At 36.2% G+C, this 20,308-nt stretch overlaps 1 protein-coding gene across 2 annotated transcripts in view; it reads right to left on the bottom strand.

Moving 5' to 3' along the window:
• The window catches only part of tanc1b (tetratricopeptide repeat, ankyrin repeat and coiled-coil containing 1b), a 184,378-nt gene extending 166,512 nt beyond the window's left edge, over positions 1-17,866 (bottom strand). For both annotated transcript variants that reach the window (XM_079881933.1, XM_079881934.1), the window contains exon 1: positions 17,767-17,866. The gene's annotated coding sequence lies outside the window, so the exon portion shown is untranslated. The remainder of the gene's footprint in view (positions 1-17,766) is intronic.
• Positions 17,867-20,308: the final 2,442 nt, after the last annotated feature.

Below are 20,308 nucleotides of genomic sequence, written 5' to 3'. Positions count from 1 at the left end.
GCTCTGCTCAGATGAGACGAGACAAGGTGAGGGTCTGAATCTGGAGTCGTGCTGAACTCACAGCAGACACCTCAGCATTGAGATCAAGCATGAAAAAACCCTGCCGGTCTCTCCCCAGGAGACGAGCGAGCGTCCCGATCCACATCGATTCAAGCTCTCGGATGAGAAGGCCTGCTGCGACCTCATCCCGAGTGAGAAGTCAAAAGTTGAGGAGAGATGCAGGAAGATTCGGTACAGAAACAGATGAGCTTATATTTCAAAAGAAAGTTCAAAAGAAACGCTGGACCCCAACAAGAGGCAAACAAATTGGGTTCACACTGCTAATCTGGTTGAAAACACAAGTTTAGCTTGCAAAAAAAAAAAAAAAAATACTGTAAATAAGCTCAGATATTTTTGCAGATTATATATAAATGCTATAAATACAGTGTTACAATCACACATTCCTCCCGCTCACAGTTTCAAACATTAAAGTGCTCCTTTTAGAAACCAAACGCACATTATCATACCTAAGTCTCAGACCTTCCTCAGCACACAAAAAAAAAATACTATGGAAGTCAGTGGGGTTCATCAACTGTTTGGTTTACCGACATTCTTCAAAATATCTTATTTTGTGTTCAGCAAAAGAAAGACATTCATACAGGTTTGGAACAACTTGAGGGTGAGTAAATGATGACAGAATTTTAATTTATGGGTGAACTATCCCTTCCACTAATGCATTTATTTAATAGTATACGACTTTTAATGTAAAAATGTATTGTTATATGTAGGGCTGCAAGATTATGACAAAAATCATAATTGTTGATTATTCCCTTGAAATTGTAATTGCGATTATTAATTATGATTATCATAATTTACATTTACAATAGCTTTATGCCATTGTTTGAAGCGACTGCATGCCATTTTGTTATATCAACATACAAGCTCAAAACACTCTTCCTGAAAAACTTATTTTAGCTTTTCTATAGCATTAAGCCTCAAATGCCAAATTTATTTATTTATTTATTTAAAGAAACCAAAGTAAAAAAAAAAAACTTAAGATAAGCTGTAGAAAGAAAAAAAACGCATCTTAAGCACACAGAATATTGTAAGGTAACTTTTTTTTGCAATTGCGCCTTTAAACGATTACATAATTGTGGCATCCGTAATTGTAATCGCGATTACAAATTTGATTAATTGTGCAGACCTAGTTATTATATGTACAAAAATACCCTTAACGAAGGATTATTAATGCTGTTAAAATTTATATACACTGCTATGAAGTATTACAATAAAGAAAATAAAAAAAATAAATAAAGTTTGTGTGGATTATATCCAAACTCTGATCTGAATGTGATCCGTCTCCATTTGAGTTTTTCCATCCTGTTGATCCTGTTACAGGATGGTGAAGTGAACCTCCTAAAAGACTCAAATGTGCAGCACATGCGAGCAATTACAGCAGCACGTCTCACTCCAGACGACCTCTCTCACTCCATCCATCTCTGAAACTGCTGCGGACAGATTCCTCAAACTCCTCAACGGATAAGAGGAGGGAACAGGAATCCTGTCACCTTCACAATCAAGTAGAGCTGGCTGATACACGAGTTATTTTGCAGCCTTCTGACTTTGATATTTATTCATCTTTGTCAGAAAAAGCTTAAAGCTACAGGTAAAAGGGGTGAATTCTTTTAAGAACAGTTATATGCACCAATATAACAATGCAAACAGCAAAATTTAGGCCTACATATTTTTTGCTGTACATTTTAAAGGGGTGGTTGATTATGATTTCACTTTTCTATTTGCTTTTACAGAAATCGCTTTTTAAGGACTACAACAAACGGCTGGTAGAGACTACACGACATTCCTCCCGGGTTAGTGACATCACCAACCTTAAAATTTACATAAACCCCGCCCCCTGAACACGATTTATAGATTATCAAGAAAAAATATGCTAATAATCAATGACTAGACGATAACTACACATAAGCTACATAAACTCATCAACTAACCAATCAGAAATGTCCTGTTGCTTCTACATGTTGTCATTTCTTCTCGAGTCTCTCCATCATTGTCTGACTTGAACAAAAAAGGCTGAAAGTTTTAGAAATTTTCAGTGCATGTCTGTGTGAGGTAAAAGGACACAAGCTGTTGAAGCTCCGCCCCCTGTGCCGGGAGCAGCAGCTCATTTGCATTTAAAGGAACAGACACAAAACGGTGCGTTTTTGCTCACCCTCAAAAAGTGACAATTTTAACATGCTATATAAAAATATCTGTGGGGTATTTTGAGCTAAAATTTCACATACACACTCTGGGGACATCAGAGACTTATTTTACATCTTGTGAAAAGGGCATTATACCACCCCTTTAATATCTGAAAAATGCCACATTTTTAGTAATGCTTTAAATTAATCGTTGGATCAGAGTTTTAAATCAATTCAGTGAAACAAACTCTTTGTAAATAAATTAATCAAATTAAACTTCAACTCTGTTTTGCAACTTAAGTTTTAATGCTAACCCTAAAAAGAGTGCTGTATTATATTCAAAACACACATTTTTAAGACCTCTGAATTATCAACATTATGTTCCACATATTTTCTGTCTTAATTGATAGTTTACACTTGTTTAGCAAAAACTAAGCTTATATATATCATCTTACTAAGACATATATGCATTTTATGGAAGTAGTTTGCTATACTGTTAAAGACCTCATTGATTTACATTACATTTCATCTTACTTTTTGTACTTTTTCCTCCTCAAATATGAGCTCCATATTCTCCTATATCATATTATACGAGCCATAAAAGCCTGATATTATATCAAATATGATAAAAACACATATGCAAACTTTTTTAGATTTTTTTTATTATTATGTCTAAAAGTTCAACTGATGTCTAAAAAGTTAAACCGTTCAATAAAAAGGAAATAACGTGGGCAAAACATCTCGGCCACTCGCATACTCAAGTCAAATAAGGATCACGAAACTAGTGAAGGTCAGACCCAATCTGGTCAGACCAGACTCAAGGTCAGGAGTTTCTGAAGGGTCTGAAGACTATCTGAACCATAAAGACTGACAGCGAGAGGTCCACATGTCCCGTCATCGTTTCCCTCACACATCTGATACGACCCAGGAACGAAATTAAATCAACATGTGGCTCTCTGACTGAACAAAGACTTTGGCAGAACAATCTCAGCCATGCAAGATGAAGATACCATGTCCTGAGGAATGGGGGAAAAGAAATCCCAGAGAAATCCCATGGACTATCTCCACAGGAATGACCATGTGGCAGGGCTACAGGTATCTGGGCTCTATAAAGCAGCTTTATCTCTTTTCTGAAGGGGTCTTGCTGCTCCAATGACTTGGCTATCAGCATTATCTCAGTGAGCCTCTCAGCATCCCATTACACACTGAGACCCTTAAAGCCTGAAAGTTACTTAAGCGCAGAGCAAAGGAAAGCACGCTGCTTTAAAGGCACACTATGCAGTTTCCGGTTTTCTCAAACAGCGCCCCCTACAGTCTATTTAACGTTACTGTCATAAACCACTCACGCAGAGCCGTCTCTGCACTCTTCCGACCGTGCTTTCTTTGTTTTCTTCGTCGACTCTGCCATGATTTACGTCAGAAATGCGTGCTAGTGCCTTCCATAGAGGCTGCTTAATATGTTGTTGATGTATGTGACGTCGTGCCGTAAACCAAGTCGTGATTCTCGCGAGATTTGTCGGGACACCACCTCTCAAACCTGCATTGCTGGTTTTGCCTGCTTTGCTATTGGGATGATTCACCCTACTACGAGTTAGTTTACCATCTAAATGATTTCGAAGCTGTTATCTTAAGGTACAAATCTTGCATAGTGTGCCTTTAAAGGTGAAGTGTGTCATTTTAGCACCAAGTGTTATGTTAGTATCATTGGGATACTAGCCTATAGTTTTCATTAATATTTTGAATTAGGGTTTTTTTTTCTGTTTTAATTTTATTTAGTAGCATTGTAGTGTTTATTTATTTTTTGTTAAAGTTATGCTTTTTGAAATATTATTACCCTTCATGCAATGTGTAATATAGCTGTATGAGAATGTAAAAGATTAAAGATCAAAGCGCACGACAAATAAAGTTATTGTATCCTAAAAAAAAAAGTCTCACTTCCTGTTACAAACCTACGTAACAATGTAACAAATTTGCATAATGCCAGTCTATGGTCTTCATTGGCTGCTTGCAAACGACGTCTACTCGACCCGCTCTCAAACACTGTAGCTGAGACTGGAAGAGTTTGGTTCGTGTTGTCGTCAATTCGAGAAGACGCTGTTTTCAAAAGGATGGCGACTCGTGCTGAAATTGATGCGGAAAGACCGACGCCACAGTCACCGTTCATGAAGCGCTGAGGAAGATCCGGAGCTGTAACTAAGGTTAGAGAACAAGAGCACAATTTCTTGAAAATCACTTTCCTAATTTGTCATAAGCAATCTCATCTCAACTAATTAACTTCTTCTTCAACTATTCATCACAAAATTAAGAGTTATGCATATTAATGTTGCCTAAATTACTTAAGCATTACAACATTTGTGTAATTGCCCATGCATATAACATGAAATAGACGGAATTGTATTATTGGTGCATCCCTATGGAAAACATCACACACTTCACTTTTAATGTGGAAGTTCAGATGAACAACTTTTGAAACTTTGATGAAACTTTTCTCTGGGTTCTGCAATCATTCTTTTTATGAACACCTGCACTAAACTTGTTTCTAGTTAAAGATCTCGTTTCCACCATGTCACAAATCTATCCCACCTTAAAAAAACACCGCTCAGCTAAACAATAGACAGGTTGAAGTGTTGACGGTACCATCTGCAGTATTGTTCTTCTGATCGCCTCTGGCTTCTTCCACACACACACACACACACACACACACACACACACACACAGAACCATCACAGCCCAGATGCGCCCTGCGTGTCCTCGAGACTCTCACAATTACAGCAGGTCAATCTCAACCGCCGCCAACATCCACACACTTTTCCATTCTCTCGCTCTCCAAGCAACTCTTTTCAATGAGCTATTTGACATGAATGATTCCTCAGAGTCTGTGTCCGGCGTCATGACAACTACGAAACCAACAGAGTCGGGCCTGCGTCTGTGACGGGTCATTACGACTAACCTGTACATTTTCCTGTCCCATCATGCATGGATAATGCAGATGGATAAAATACTAAAACACATCATTTTTTAAAAGATTTTAACTTAATATGGTTTATAATTTTAAATAATATTAGTTACTTTGGTTTGAGAGGATGATTGTCATGTCTGCACTGACTGGCAATTTTCACTTTTTTACTGTCTTTAATCAAAATGTTTCAAACAATACATGTTTTCATTGGAATCGAGTTTTAATCCATAGTTAATTTTATCCCCTCGGTATCACTTGACCAAAATCATCTTAACTAATAAAAGATTTGATGAATTCTTGACAGGGTTCATACACATTTTAACCAATACTTTTCCATGACTTTTCCATGACTTTTCCATGACTTTTCGGCACATTTCCATGACTATGTATTCCTGAAAATGTCAGTCGACATTATAAGAATAAAAATTTGTGTTAAAATTTACCCTCAAAATTAATACCGTACATTAGGGGTGCGCAATATTGACAAAAATATGTCTCGATATTTTCAAAATTTTGTTGATAATAATTAGATGATATTTTACTGATTGTGTTTTTGTACTGGTATCCTGGCCGGTTTAGGCCTGTTGTTGACAGCAGACTCACGAAGATATTCATATTTTTTATATTCTATGCAGTGATCAGTTCACAGCAGTGACCGAAATTAACATTTTTATTAAGGGGCAAAATTTGCCACCGAAAACTGATTTCCAGGGGTATTTTCACCTATATATGGACATTTTTTCTAAACGTATTTAGAGGTATGCATCACCTTTTATGTCAAATTCTAACATTCAAATTAAATTATATTAGAATAACACAGTACTAATGTCAAATTAAATCATTAAATTAAAATCCATCCTTGCAGTGCAGAGGTGAGACAGAAGCGGCATCAAAACTGGCATTAGCCTACTATATTTATACTTCATTTACAATTGCATAAATAAAGCTATTCAATATTTAAATGATTTATAATTTTAACTTTTTAATTAAAGGATACTTTAAACATGAAACTAAAACCACCAGTAGGTGGCGGCAAGTCTTAATAAGCGAGTTATTGGAGTCATTTATTCAACCGATTCGTTCAAACGGCTGATTCATTCAGAAAAACAAGTGATTGTTCATTGAATCGTTAAAATGATTCGTTCAAAACGCGGATTTCATTAAATAAATAAATAAATAATCGATGTCTGTTGGACTACGACTTATGAAATTCTCGTCGGCGATATAAAGTGAAAATTGACAATATTGTGTCCAAAAAGTAACTCGCAATGTTAACTTTATTGTTAATTTAACTGTTGTATAAAATAAATAGCACATTTGCAATTGTGCAAAGGAAAACGGCACTCTTGCTCATGTGATATTCTAATATAACAACATAATATGATATAAATATAAGACAAAAACTCATTTGGGGGCATCTATAACTGCACTGACACATCACGCAGTGAAAGCAAGCATGAGAGACAAACGCGATGTCAGCTCGCACTCGCAGTGCCTCGTACATAGTTAAAACAATGATTACAATATCATCATAGTTCATAGACAATATCGCACACACTCCTAATATAGAATGAACTCACAATTGAACTGACATTTACTCGTTTTCTTCTCTCCTCTCGCGTGCAGGAGACAGACGTAGGCTAATATTCTGCGTATCGTTTCACATGCGGCCAGAGCAGCAATGCTCTTTCCGCTACATTCTCGACCCACCGGTGCTTGCAAAACTTTAGCATGCTCGTGCCACTTTCCTGCCATTTCAATTAAATTTCTGTCAGCACCGACTTCGCCTCAGCAACATCGCAACAAGTGAATCGGAAGTGAACTGAACGTTATGCCGCCCGAAATAAGGACGTTAAGACAACGCGAAATATTTTTTTTATTAAACAGTTTTTGTATTAATCACATATTATGCTGTGTTAAAAAAAAAAAAAAATCCATGACTTTTCCAAAACTTTCTGGGTCTTTTTATTTTTCCAAAACCTTTCCAGGCCTGGAATTTGCATTTTTCAAATTTCATAACTTTTCCAGGTTTTTTCAAAACGTACGAACCCTGTCTTGAAAAGTTAAAGAGCTGAAAAAGTACTACAGGACAGGAACGACCCGACCGTGTCTTTATGACAAGAAAATGACAGACATCCTTTTCTGAAATGGAGAATTTAATAGGTGAAATTGCTATAATGGACAGAATAATGGACACGTTAATAGGAACCGTTAAAGGCCCATTGACGAAAAGAACCAGAACAAGATAACAAGTGATTGCAGACGGAGAGAAGAATTCCTCACCTTGAAACGGGAAATGAGCAAGAAAAAGACAATGAGCAGCTGGAGCGGGCCGTATCTCAGCTCTATAGACTGCCATGCATTCACAATGACATGAAAGGAAAAGAGCAACAATGACGTTTTTAATACGAGTTTACTTCAGTCCATAAAACAGCTCTGGGAAACCAGGAAGAGAAGTCTGGGAAACTGGAAACTGGAAATATTGCATCTAAATTATTCATATTCACTCTCAACAAGTGAGTTAAACAAGCGATGCAATCATTCTTCACTTAGAAAAGGCGATATTCTGCACTTTTGTAGCAATTTATTGCTCCACTTTTAAGAATGCAATTAATAATTCTAATACTAGACAAATGCAAGTATAATTGTACAATAGGATCCACGTGCTTTTAATTAAAAAATGTATTAAAAAATTAATTTCAAAGTTAAATTAATTTCAAAATGAATTTAATTTTAAAAAATAATTTTAAAAAATAACTTAAAAAATAATTTAATTTAGGCATAATTTAATTTAGGCCTTATTTAATACAATTTAATTTATGCATAAATTAAATGTATGCATAAATTAAATGTATGCATAAATTAAATTTATGCATAAATTAAATTTATGCATAAATTAAATTAAATTAAATTAAATTAAATTAAATTAAATTAAATTAAATTAAGAGTCATCTTTTTGCTCTTGAATCAGTACTTGAATCAGTGTCCTGGATCTGTAAACACTTGAACTTAATCCAACCTTCTGTGGAAAGTCATAAAGTTTCCCTTCCCAAATGACAGGAATGATCACAGGTCTAAACAGAGCACAGACAACCCAGAAACAGGCGGTTTTCAACACCCCGAGTCCAATGACTCACTCGCCTCTTCAGGGCAGAAAATGAAGTAATGCTGACACCGATAAGTTTAGATTTGACTCATGCAGAGTAACTCTGTCTCACACTAATATCCCCTCTTCTTATATACACAAGAAGAGAATAGGGTAGGGAATCGAAATTTGATTCCAATTCTGAAATCAGATACTTAAAGGGATATTTCACCGCTGTAAAGATGAATGTGTATCTAAATTGGGTCATTTATGTAGTAGAAATGTGAAACTATTTTAGAAGTTGGTGCCTTCTAGACTGAGAAAAGCCAGAAAATGTATTTTTGGCTCATGTGGATGAAAGACAACAACTCCCAGAATGCACTTGCTTCGCTGCCCTACGAGGACACTCCCAAGCCACGCCCACCGGTTACAGAGGGCAGTATCGGAAGAAATGATACAGCTAGGCTACTAATCGACTCGAAACTGAAAAGACGGCGTTTTATGGTGAGATCCCCCTATGGGCGGGTTGAAGACATGCAGAACGAGCTCCTCCTACTGGTTGTAGTCTCTCGCCTCTGGACAAAAGAGCCTCTGATGACGATAAATGACGATTTTTGCGTCATCTGAGTTTTTCCAGACACACAATACAGAAATCTCTCGTCTCAGGGGGACATGAGGGAGGGAAGCGCGGTCACTCGAAAATACTACCGGGTTTCTAATGATACAAAGTTTCTAAGGATACTTGGTATAAAATCAAAATTTCGATTCTGCTTATCGATAACTGTGCACATTTTAATGTGGTTTTAACCCATTCAAGCTCAAGAAGAGGTGAAGGAGAACTTAATTCGACACGCCACCTCTCATATAGAGAGCGATTACTGAATTGAGCTCTCTTTCACGTCTTCTTGCGCTTGAATGGTTTAAAACCACATTAAAATGTGCACAGGAATCGATAAGAAAAATCACTCAAGTTCGCTTAATTTCAAATGACACCCAACCCTATAAGAGAGAGGCTCTATCAGTCAACTGCAAACAACATGTTAATGAGGCTGTGCTGTCGTTCCAGAGGACGAGCAGGGTGTATTTTAGGATTAACGCACCTGTGGGCACACTATTTTTGGTTATCTTATGAAGACAATAAACAGAATTGAAAGTAAAACTTTTGGAGCGTATCTCTTAAAAGAGATCTGAAACCTGACTTTTTAAAACTGATAAAACTTTCTCTCCCTGTATTTCTTATTATTTACTCGTAATCTGAAGATAGAAAAAGTCAATATGTAAAATTTCTTGATGAAAACTTACAGCAATATTCTTTCAAATGTATTCATTTCTGTGAATCTGTTCAAACTGTCCATTACAATGAACCAATATAATTCTCTGATTCAACACTCAAAAAAGTATTTAAAAAATGTTTTCTAATGTTTTAGAAAGAAATATATAGGTAATTATCGCTATTTATTTCTTCATGCATTTGCATATGTAAATAAATTATTAAATATTATTTCAGAGCAAATCCTACAATATTCTATCTACACATCTAGCATATCTATGTTTGGTGTACATATTATATCAATCTATTGGACATTTTAAAAAGCTTTCATTGAAGGCGCTGATATATCTGGAATCACTTTCAATTAAGACTTCCACTTAATAAATAAAATCTGTGTAATACTGTGGAAAAATATACAGTTTAAGCATTAAAATTCCTACTAAACTTTATTAAATATCAGTGATCGCTAATGCTTTGCAGTGATATTGTTTATGATTTGTAAGGAACTCCTTCACATTTATCACCTGAACTATTGACAACAGAGGAAGAAGAAAGTGTGAGAAAAATCAGACACTCTTCTCTAAACAAAGTTGAGACTTGTTTCACTGCAGTTCACAGTTGCACCTGAGGCTGTGGAAACTAAATCAACCTGACAAGACAGCATTCATTCACTCCAATACACACACACACACTATAGAAAGACAAAACACTCCGTCCTTCCTTCACTCAAAGAGCTCTGGAACTCAATGCATACGGTCTCCACCTACATTAATGCATCATCTTCATTATCAGGAGAAGAAGATAGAGAAAGATTATGTAATAAGAGAATCAATCGTCATTACTTAAGGCCTTCAAAGGGATCAGCTGCAGAGATGTTGGTTACTGTTATCTTATTAACTGTTAAATATTAACTTACCAAGTAGAAAGTCTCCTGGCAATCTCTAACTTTAGCACAGCAGATATAGCCCCTTATTTCAGAGCAAAGCTCGGTCATATAGCCTTTTTTAAAAAGTATAAATCTCAAACATTTTCTGGATATTGACAATATATTTTAATGCAGTAGTCAACATTTGAAGTGGATCAAAAATATTAATCAAAGTTGTCCTAGACAATAATGGGTATTGTTCAAAATTCATGTATAAGTTTGATCCACTTCAAATGTTGACTGTGGAACTTTTATTTTGATTAACTTTATACTGCCAGCAAACTTATTGTAAATAGCTTATATGTTATAATATGTGACCCTGGATCACAAAACCAGTCACATGGGTACATTCTATGAAATTGAGATTAATATATCATCTGAAAGCTGAATAAATAAGCTTTCCATTGATGTATGGTTTGTTAGGATAGGACAATATTTGACCAAGATACAACTATTGAAAATCTGGAATCTGAGGGTGCAAAAAAATCGAAACATTGAGAAAATCTCCTTTAAAGTTGTTCATTTATGTTCATGATTGTGCTGCATTAACTCACAAAAATAAGTGCTTTATATATTTACGGTAGGAAATTGACTAAATATCTTCATGGAACATGATCTTTACTTAAAATCCTAAAGATTTTTGACATAAAAGAAAAATCGATAATTTTGACCCATACAATGTATTGTTGGCTGTTGCCACAAATATCCCCGTGCGACTCATGACTGGTTTTGTGATCCAGGGTCACATATAAATATTTTCAATAAGTCACCCAGCTCTACCTAAAATCCACTCTCAGTTATGGGAAGTTAAGCTGAGTGTCATAAAATGTGAGAATTCCCCCACTTTCGTCATCGGAATTCCATGAGGCTGAAGTGGAAATGAGTGAATGTGAAAGTCTGACATGCACGACTCCTCCACTGATAAACACATCACAGGTGAACAGCTACGACAGCTGACAGATAAGAGTATGGGAACTTACTAGCAGGTCAAGAGCAGAGGATAAACTGTGCAAAAGGGTAGGCATTGACACTCAAAAGAAGAGGAACTAATATGTGAATCTGAAGTGAAGAATGAGGGTTGCACATGAAACGTTGTAAATGTTTTACATCGAAACGCTTTCCTTGAAAAGCTCCCTAGCGCAAAAATCATGGACATTTAAGTATTTGTAGTGAGTAAATTATAACAGATCTAAGCACATGTATTATGACAGACATTAAACAGCTGTTCTCTTTTGTGAATAAACAATAACAAGACTGACATCTAAAACAAGAAAAACTGGCTCTGTTTTATACAACATTCACAAAAGAATTCAGACTCAAAGTTTTGTCAATTGTGTACAGGATAAAATAAATATATTTTTTTAATTACTTTGACAAATTGAGTATTGATTAGAATACGAAAAACAGGCTTATGACTTTAGATGAAATTATTGAGAAGTTACAAGAATATTTATTACATTTTCTGACTAGTAGGTGTCACTATAACCATATAGATTGATAAGACAGATTTACTTCCGAACTTCACCTCTGTCAAATATACAGGTAAACTGGTTCTGACAATTTACCAGTAAGGGAAGATGTGACATTACCAGTAAATTACCGGTATATGCGATGTGTGTGAACGCAGAATGAAGATTATCTGTATTTTGCACGTACAAGGTCAGGTACAAACTTAAGAAGTCATTTGGGTCAATCAGAAGACATTGAAAGAGCAACGGTTCTGGGCCATTCGTAAAATTATGACGCAGATGACACGTTTACACAGTTAATCAGAGTGTTTATCCTATCCAGCCGCGACGGCGACACGCAACGATTCAATTTTAGAAACTGTTTCTATTTTTCTGCGGTGTCGCGCTGGAACAACAAACACAAAGTGTGGCGATGATAATCTCAGGTGCTGTTTATGTGCTTTATTTAATGTTAAAAGCATGCAATGTGACTTTGAATATCATTTAGTGCTCCAGCTTTGTAGCTGTAAAAGCAACAATGGATAATTCACCTCAGATCTTGAAATTAAACACATGGAAACAAGAACGTTCAAACTGTGAACAAACAAGTGTATTCTTTGACAAAGATTGTTTTAGTATCTCAGTAGCCTATGTATTTTAATAATGTTTAAATGGTGTAATATTTGTGAATTTGATTATGTAGCTACTTATCCATTTTCTTGCGAGTACCGTCAAGATTACTCTCTGCTGCCGCGAGACTCCGCCCACACGCTGTTCTGATTGGCTGTGGGTTTTGATTGATTTTGACGCATCTCGCAGTCCACTCACTTATCGCATCGTGTCTGGTTAGGAGGACACAGTGTTATGGTAAAAAGCCAGAATGCTGTTGCTTGTGTGAACAGCACATTTTTTCATTTACCAGTAAAGTCGTTCTAGCAATTTCCCGGGATTGCTGTGTGAAAGGGGCTAATGTCAATCAATATATTTCAAGAATTAAGTTTCTGAGCCAAAAGATGATGGTGGTGCAAGAGGGTTCGGCTGGTCAGAGGACTATCAGACCACCAACAATCAGTGTGACAAACCTTATAACTTTCTTCCAAATGCTTCCACAGGATGCCATACAGAGGAACAGCAGAGCAATCAGATTGAAAAAAATGTCCGCCTATAAAAACAATAGGGGTTAGACACTACGTTCGGCACGTAGAAATGATAAAACGGTAAACTACAGTGGCAATAATGGGGAGGAACTCAACACAGTGGCAACAAGTTAAAAAAAAAGTGTTTTCTCTGAGCCGTCATGGCAGTGCTCTACATTTCACAGCCTGGTACAGTTTATTCTGCACATTCCCACATAGCGAGCTCACCGCATGTCCAAAAACGACAGCTCAACCAAAACACACGCAGTGCTGTGGTCCAGTATAAGTCACCGAACTAGTGCAGAGGAGTCTGTAATTCTAGAGTAACAGACCTCTGACTAGACTTTTGGAAAGTCTGGTTACACACTGCAAAATGTAGATCTGGGTCAAGAACTGCCCGCTTAGACCGGTCATTTTGTTTCTAGAGGCTGTATCCAGTGGGTTTATCTGAAATAAATTACCATAATATCAAGGGGGGTAATGATACATTTATGATTCAATGCATTGATCAGATGACTAATGATATAATGTATCGATGCAATGCATTAAAAAAAAAATCAATACACATTTTTATATATTATCTAAGATATAGCCAACTGGATGACTTGTTTGAGTTAACAACTTTATTTTAGAAATGTCTTTTTTATGTGTATTATTATTTTTTCCAAGTATACCTCATTTTGTTGTGGATGTATTTGGAAACTAGATTTACACATTTTAGAGAGCACAGGAGTCTGAAAGATTTTCTTGACTGTTGTCATTGCTCTCATTTAATTGCACAAGCACAATATGATTGATAATGCAACTTTTTCATCATTTATTTTTCCATATTATTTCAAAACTAAGGTGTATCTTTTTTTTTCGCAATTGAGATACAGACTAGAGTTTGCCATTTTTAGAGAGTTCAAATAAATGTTCATGTTATATTTTGGTTGCATTTGTGAGTTAACAAAAATTTAACTGGAGGTATAAAATAGATACATAATATTGACATCTATCGATCTCTCAGATCCCTGAATTTAATAGCAAATGTTGCATCGCTGGCTAAAAGAATCAATATCAGATCGTATTGTGATGAAACGTCCGATTTACACCCCTAATAGTAAAAGAATTCAAATAAAGTCGTGGCTATTACTGTTAAAATGTGATCAGAATTTATAAACATCCTAAAATCATAAGTACTGAATATATTACAGACCAAAGAAAATAAAGCTTGTGGATGTCCAGTTTACCTGCTTTCTAAGCACCTCAAAAAAACTTGCACACTTCACCTTTAACCTTAATTATAACAACTAGTAAGATATTCCTTTGGTTCGCTTTAAAGTAGGCCTATTATATTCACATTCTTTATGCTGTAGGAAAGATAGCCTACCTTTTTACTTGCACGTCAAATTCTTTTTAACACAGTTTGTGCTTTGTTATTAGACAAGGTGTGTCAAGTTTATTTGTAAAGAGCGTTTCAAGCGCGCGGGTGATTTTTAGTTTGGCTTTCTCTGGCAGCGCAGAATCGTAGCCTAAATGTCTTGACCTTGTGGAAGATAAAAATTAACTTTTTATTCACAAATTCACAAGTAGAAAACATGAAGACATACAAAAAGCTTTCTGCTCGTGTCTCACATCCCTGATCCCTCTCAAAGCGCAGAGCGGAAAGCTTAGGCTATAACACGCGTCTTTGTGTGTGTTAAATATTTAACTTTATTATATTATTTAAAGCTACACTGTGTAATTTTTTACGTTGATTCTTAGCAAAAAAACACTTTGTTCTTTCAAAATGATATGTGCTCATTAATGTGTAATTACTTCTACCAACTAATCAAGTATTCTCGTAAGTGTAGAATCTGCCATTCAGAATACATACGAGTGAGTCGCCCGAATGGCGGCAGCCATGTTGCGCCTCCATCTTGCAAGTACATTAGCCTAAGAGGGACATACCTGGAAATTCAAGCTTCGCCTTTCGCGTTTTACACTCAGTGGCACCGTGACGAATGCGAGGGGGAGATTACTCGCGACTGCCGGAAGATTTGAAATAATACGGCCACCGTAGGAGTTAAAACGCCCTCGGAATGGGAGGGGCTAGAAAGTAATATTCAATTGGTAGTCATAAACAATTTCACCGCTAGATGGGAGAAAATCCTACACAGTGCAGCTTTAAGTTAATATTATCTACTGGTCCATTACCACCGCGGTGGTAAAAAAACTGCCACAGTCACAGCCCTATTAGAATCCTTTAGAACCACACTCGAGATAAACATAATCTGTGCTCAGAAATACAGATCATTTAAAGTGTTTCGACCTCCCACAAAGCACTAGAATTAGTTTATTATTTCCAGCCTGACAGCATCTGAGTGCCCCGCTGAAACAGACACACAACACAGCTTTTGTTTTGGACGTAACACAACCCTCTCCCTAGCCACTAGCACAATGTTATTAAATGAGTGTTTCCCTGCAGGCCACCAGAGTCACCCCAGGACCATAAAAACGTCCCATCATGATCTACAGCCTGACAACCAGTCCCTGATGGTGCGGATGGAGCCGGTGAGGGCAATTAAGAAATGTCGCTTTCATTCCAGTTGGCACCGCAGAACCATTAGCGCTGTATGAGAGAGAAAAAAAATCATTTTCCGACATTTGTTTTAAGCTTCAAAGTGCATTTGTGCCTCGCAGCTTTATTAAACAAAGCCAAACAGAGATAGAAGGATGACTTTTGAACCTAAATCTCTACAGGTGTGTCGGATTGTGAGTCACACAAACTTTCCGAATCATTCCAGTGGATCCGCTAGCGTCGAGCACATGGCGATACTTCAGCAAAAGCAGATGTGCAGCATATAATGGACATATTGTGAAGACATGGGCTCAAGACATCCAGAACTAGATGTCTTTTCATGCCCGTTTGTATCAACTACTGCATGTGTTTACATGTGGTACCAGCACCTGTTATTCGCCAGCTGGCTATGAACCATGAAACGGGGTTCCCACACTTTCTGACCAATGACTTTTACAGTCGTTTGTGATTAACAGAGAATAATCACTGTACAGAGATTGCATTAAAAAAAAACAAAAAAAAAACAAGAGATGAGCATAACTATGCATAATGTGGAGTCCATTCTAGAAATATTATTCACATTACTTTTTGAGATTTTTTTATTTTTAAAATCACAATTTTAAAATGTCCTGGTTTTTCATGACCGTGGGAACTCTGTATAGTAAATCCATGGAAAGCTTTCCTAAGGCTAGGAAAAGGAGTGCCCTCTTTCAACAGCACACATTATGACTCAGCATTAAAACTCATTACAAACCCTTTTGATTTTAGGCCAAAATGTGACCTGGACATGAGATTCACCTGCAAGTTAAGTATTATGATCACGATTTCTGCCTCTCTATGATCCTAGTTTAAACTGGGCCATTTTGACCTAACAGACCTAAAAAAAAAAAAAAATAGGTATCATATTAATCGTACATAAAAGTAATTTCTTTTTCCTTTAGATTTTAGGCCAAAATGTGACCTGGACACGAGATTCACCTGCAAGTTAAGTATCTTTGAGCACCCTAAAAAGTGCTCTAAATAAAATATTAGGGATGCACAATATATCAGCAGATATATGTTAATTTTTAATGTTATCGTTATCGGCCCAATAAGAAAATTTGGCCGATATATTAAAGCTGATAAATAATGGATTATTTCCTTCAGCTGAGACACTTCAGATGCGCACTGTTCAACATGATGGTTTTGAATTGCTTGAAATATGATTGAATCACTTCAAAAAGGAAAATATGGTTAAGTCATAATAGGATACATACAATTATAATGATAACTATTAAAAGCCATGTCCTAAGCACACAATTATATATAATTGTGTGCTTAGGACATGGCTTTTAATAGTGGGTCTTTTGTTTTTGCTCTCAAAAATTATATAGAAATTTGGATTTGGATTTGGATTTATCAGCCAATATATCGGTTATCGGCTTTCATATCGGTGCATCCCTACATAATTATTATTATTAAGTACACTTACTAGTCTAAACCAACTTATTAATTTTTAGGAAAAATGTCCACAATTTAGAATAATAAAGTCATCAAAACTGTGTTAGAAGCTTTTTCTATCTGGTCTAGGCTATTTATATTCACTACTGTTTTGTATGCTAAACAAATGTAAAACATTTATACTTTAAACAAAACCATTTAGATGAAAAGTTTAGTTTGAAACAACAACGATTAACTTTACATTGAAGTGTCAATCATCTGTCAACCGTTGGACTGGGTAACGTTACTAATGTGAATGGAAGGGAGTCTGAGAACGGTATCTATAATCAAAACACTAAAAAACTATGTGGAAAAGCACATTATGAACCCATGGAGAGATTATATTAGTAATAAATGTAATAATGCTTCCCACCACACTCCAAATATCCGAAAGTGAATTTCTGCGACGCACAAATTCGTGAATTCCCATAATAAAATCAGATAATCCCAGCGGGAGACGCCAATAATCTAACTAAATGTGTAAAAGAGATTTCAGACAACATTTAAACAGTTCATGAACCACACACACACCGGTTTCACACAACAGAGAATAGGACAAGCCCCGGCATATTCCCGTTTAATCTGAGATAGAGAAGCGCGAGCGAAACAAATTAACGTTAACGTTAGATATCAAACTCCAACTTAACTCACGAGCCTTTGAAAATGATGTGGGAACACTTTAAATCTTTAAATTAACTTCATTAATACCCACCGGCCAGCTCTGAAGATGTAAATGCTACATTACCTGATTTATGTCATGAATTATCCGTCAGGGAAAAGTTTTGAGCCGCTTCTTCTCTCTCACACTCACAGACAGTTGGAAGCGCGCGCACGGCTCCTCCCTCACTGAGCGCGCGCACTGAGGTCATCACGACGTCAAAAGTAAAAAGTAAAAGTATGTTTACTATCAAGGGGGCTTTTCTCGACAGTGAGGTGTCTTAAGTGTTGAGGTAATGCTTGAACCGATGACAAAAGTTATGTAATTTATAATGTGCATTTATAATTTTAAAGTAATTTTTAAAAACTAATTACAAATGATTACACTTTAATTCATAATGACCTTTGATTACAAAAAACTACTGAACATTTCCACAATTATTGCTCAGTAAAAAAACAAATTGTTATAATAATCAAGCTCAATAAATCATGTTAGACTTTTGTGACAACATGCCCCAATTGGAGGGCATTATAATAAAACTGTAAGCCTATGGACTGTCATAAGCTTTTTAGCACATAATAAACAGAAAACAATATAACGCCTCAATTTATATTTGTTTGGGCTCTTGTTTAAAAGTAATAGGCCAAGTAATTTCAAAGTTAATCTGTTATTTTCCCATCTTTTCCTTTTAATATGTTCCTCAAACCCGGTAAGCTGATATTATTGAGGTTTTAATCATCACAAAGTAATCATGCACTATTCAGAAGTGTGACTGGTATCTCTGTGAACCTGTAAATCTTACATTTTTGGTTTTCAAAATTGCATTTTGTTGATTAAAAACTGCACAGGGTAAAACTGTGACTAATAGATCAAACTTCCCCAGTTGATTAATCACAGCACATTAAGACTTTTCTGGACTCCAGGTGAAATACGAACAGAGCTCTCTGTAAAACCCTTCAGAATACAGGGACTAAAGTAAAGTTTGGTGTATGTAAGGGTTATGATGAGGAGATTTCTGAAAACAAAACTCACAGCCTTTATATTGAAATTGAAATCTAGATGCAAATAGATAAAGTGCAATAAAATAAACACTTGAATGTGTATTTTGCATGTTTTCTTTCCATAGTCTGACAGAAAGAGTTATGGAAGCAAAATAGCCTAAAATCTTGAAATTCACCAGTGCATGAAAAAACTACGGGTTTGCCTTTAGTGTTAGGGTTTTTTGAGCTATTAAAACAGTCTCTCGGATCTCAAACAGCTTTACTGAAGGTTTATGAGAAAGTCCTAAACTAAAGCACCACAAGAGGCAGTGCATTACAGTGATGTTATCACAATGCAAAGTGGAGGATTCATTCTTGAATCTGAAAAAAAAAGAGCATTAAACCTTGTTTTTTGGAAAATGTTTAGTCAGCCTGAAGCATTTGAAAGGCAAGATTTACCACAGGAAAGATGCTTGTGTAGAGAATTCCTCTGACATGTTTAACTGCTGTTCCAGAGGTTCTGGCTGGCAGTGGATGTGAATGTGATGAAGTCTTTAATGCAGTTTGACCTTTGCATTTTGCAGGATCTTGTGGGGAAACACTCATGTGGTGAGTCTAAAATAGACCCAGATCTCCACAGCAGATGTCCTGCAGATGTTTGTAATAATGAGAGGTTGTAATTACAATTCAAAGTAAACTGGATATGCTGTTAGTCCGTGTGTGTGTGTGTGTGATGATCATTTAAATGTTTGGGCGCTAACTGAATGCTGACACCTTACGGTACAGAGAGGTATTGCACACATTATGTGCTGTGGTACAAAACCTGTGAATGAAGTTACCTTGCACTATAAAAATTATATTACATAAAAAAACAATACATTTACTTTTACAGTTTTGTTAAAAATAGTTTTGTTTAGTCACACACACACACACACACACACACACATATATAGCCTATATACACACACATTAGTGCGTTTGGTAGACGCTTTTATCCTAAGCTACTTATTGCATTCAAACTGCACTTTTTTTTTTTTTTTAAGTGCTGGTATAATGCCCTTTTCACAAGATGTGAAATAAGTCTCTGATGTCCCCAGAGTGTGTATGTGGAGTTTTAGCTCAAAATACCCCACAGATATTTTTATATAGCATGTTAAAGTCGTCACTTTTTGAGGGTGAGCAAAAAAAGCACCGTTTTTGTGCCTGTCCCTTTAAATGCAAATGAGCTGCTGCTCCCGGCACAGTGGGCGGAGCTTCAACAGCTCCTGTCCTTTTACCTCACACACACATGCACTGAAATATCAAAAACTTTTAGCCTTTTATGTTCAAACCGGAGTCAGACAATGATGGAGAGACTCGAGAAGAAGTGACAACATGTAGAAGCAACAGGACATTTCTGAATGGTTAGTTGATGAGTTTATGTAGCTGATGTGTAGTTATCTTCTAGTGATTGATTAGCATATTCTTGATAATTTATAAATTGTGTTCAGGGGGCGGGGTTTATGTAAATTCTAGGGTTGGTGATGTCACTAACCCGGGAGGAATGTGGTGTAGTCTCTACCAGCCGTTTGTTGTAGTCCTTAAAAAGCGATTTCTTTAAAAGCAAATATCTCCCTTTGCTCTGAACTTTGAGCGTTGTAACTTTGCAG

This window comes from Squalius cephalus (assembly GCF_949319135.1).
Source record: "Squalius cephalus genome assembly, chromosome: 9".
Classification (NCBI taxonomy): Eukaryota; Metazoa; Chordata; class Actinopteri; order Cypriniformes; family Leuciscidae; genus Squalius; species Squalius cephalus.
Note: the sequence above shows the minus strand (reverse complement) of the source record. Positions and strands in the feature narration are given on the sequence as shown.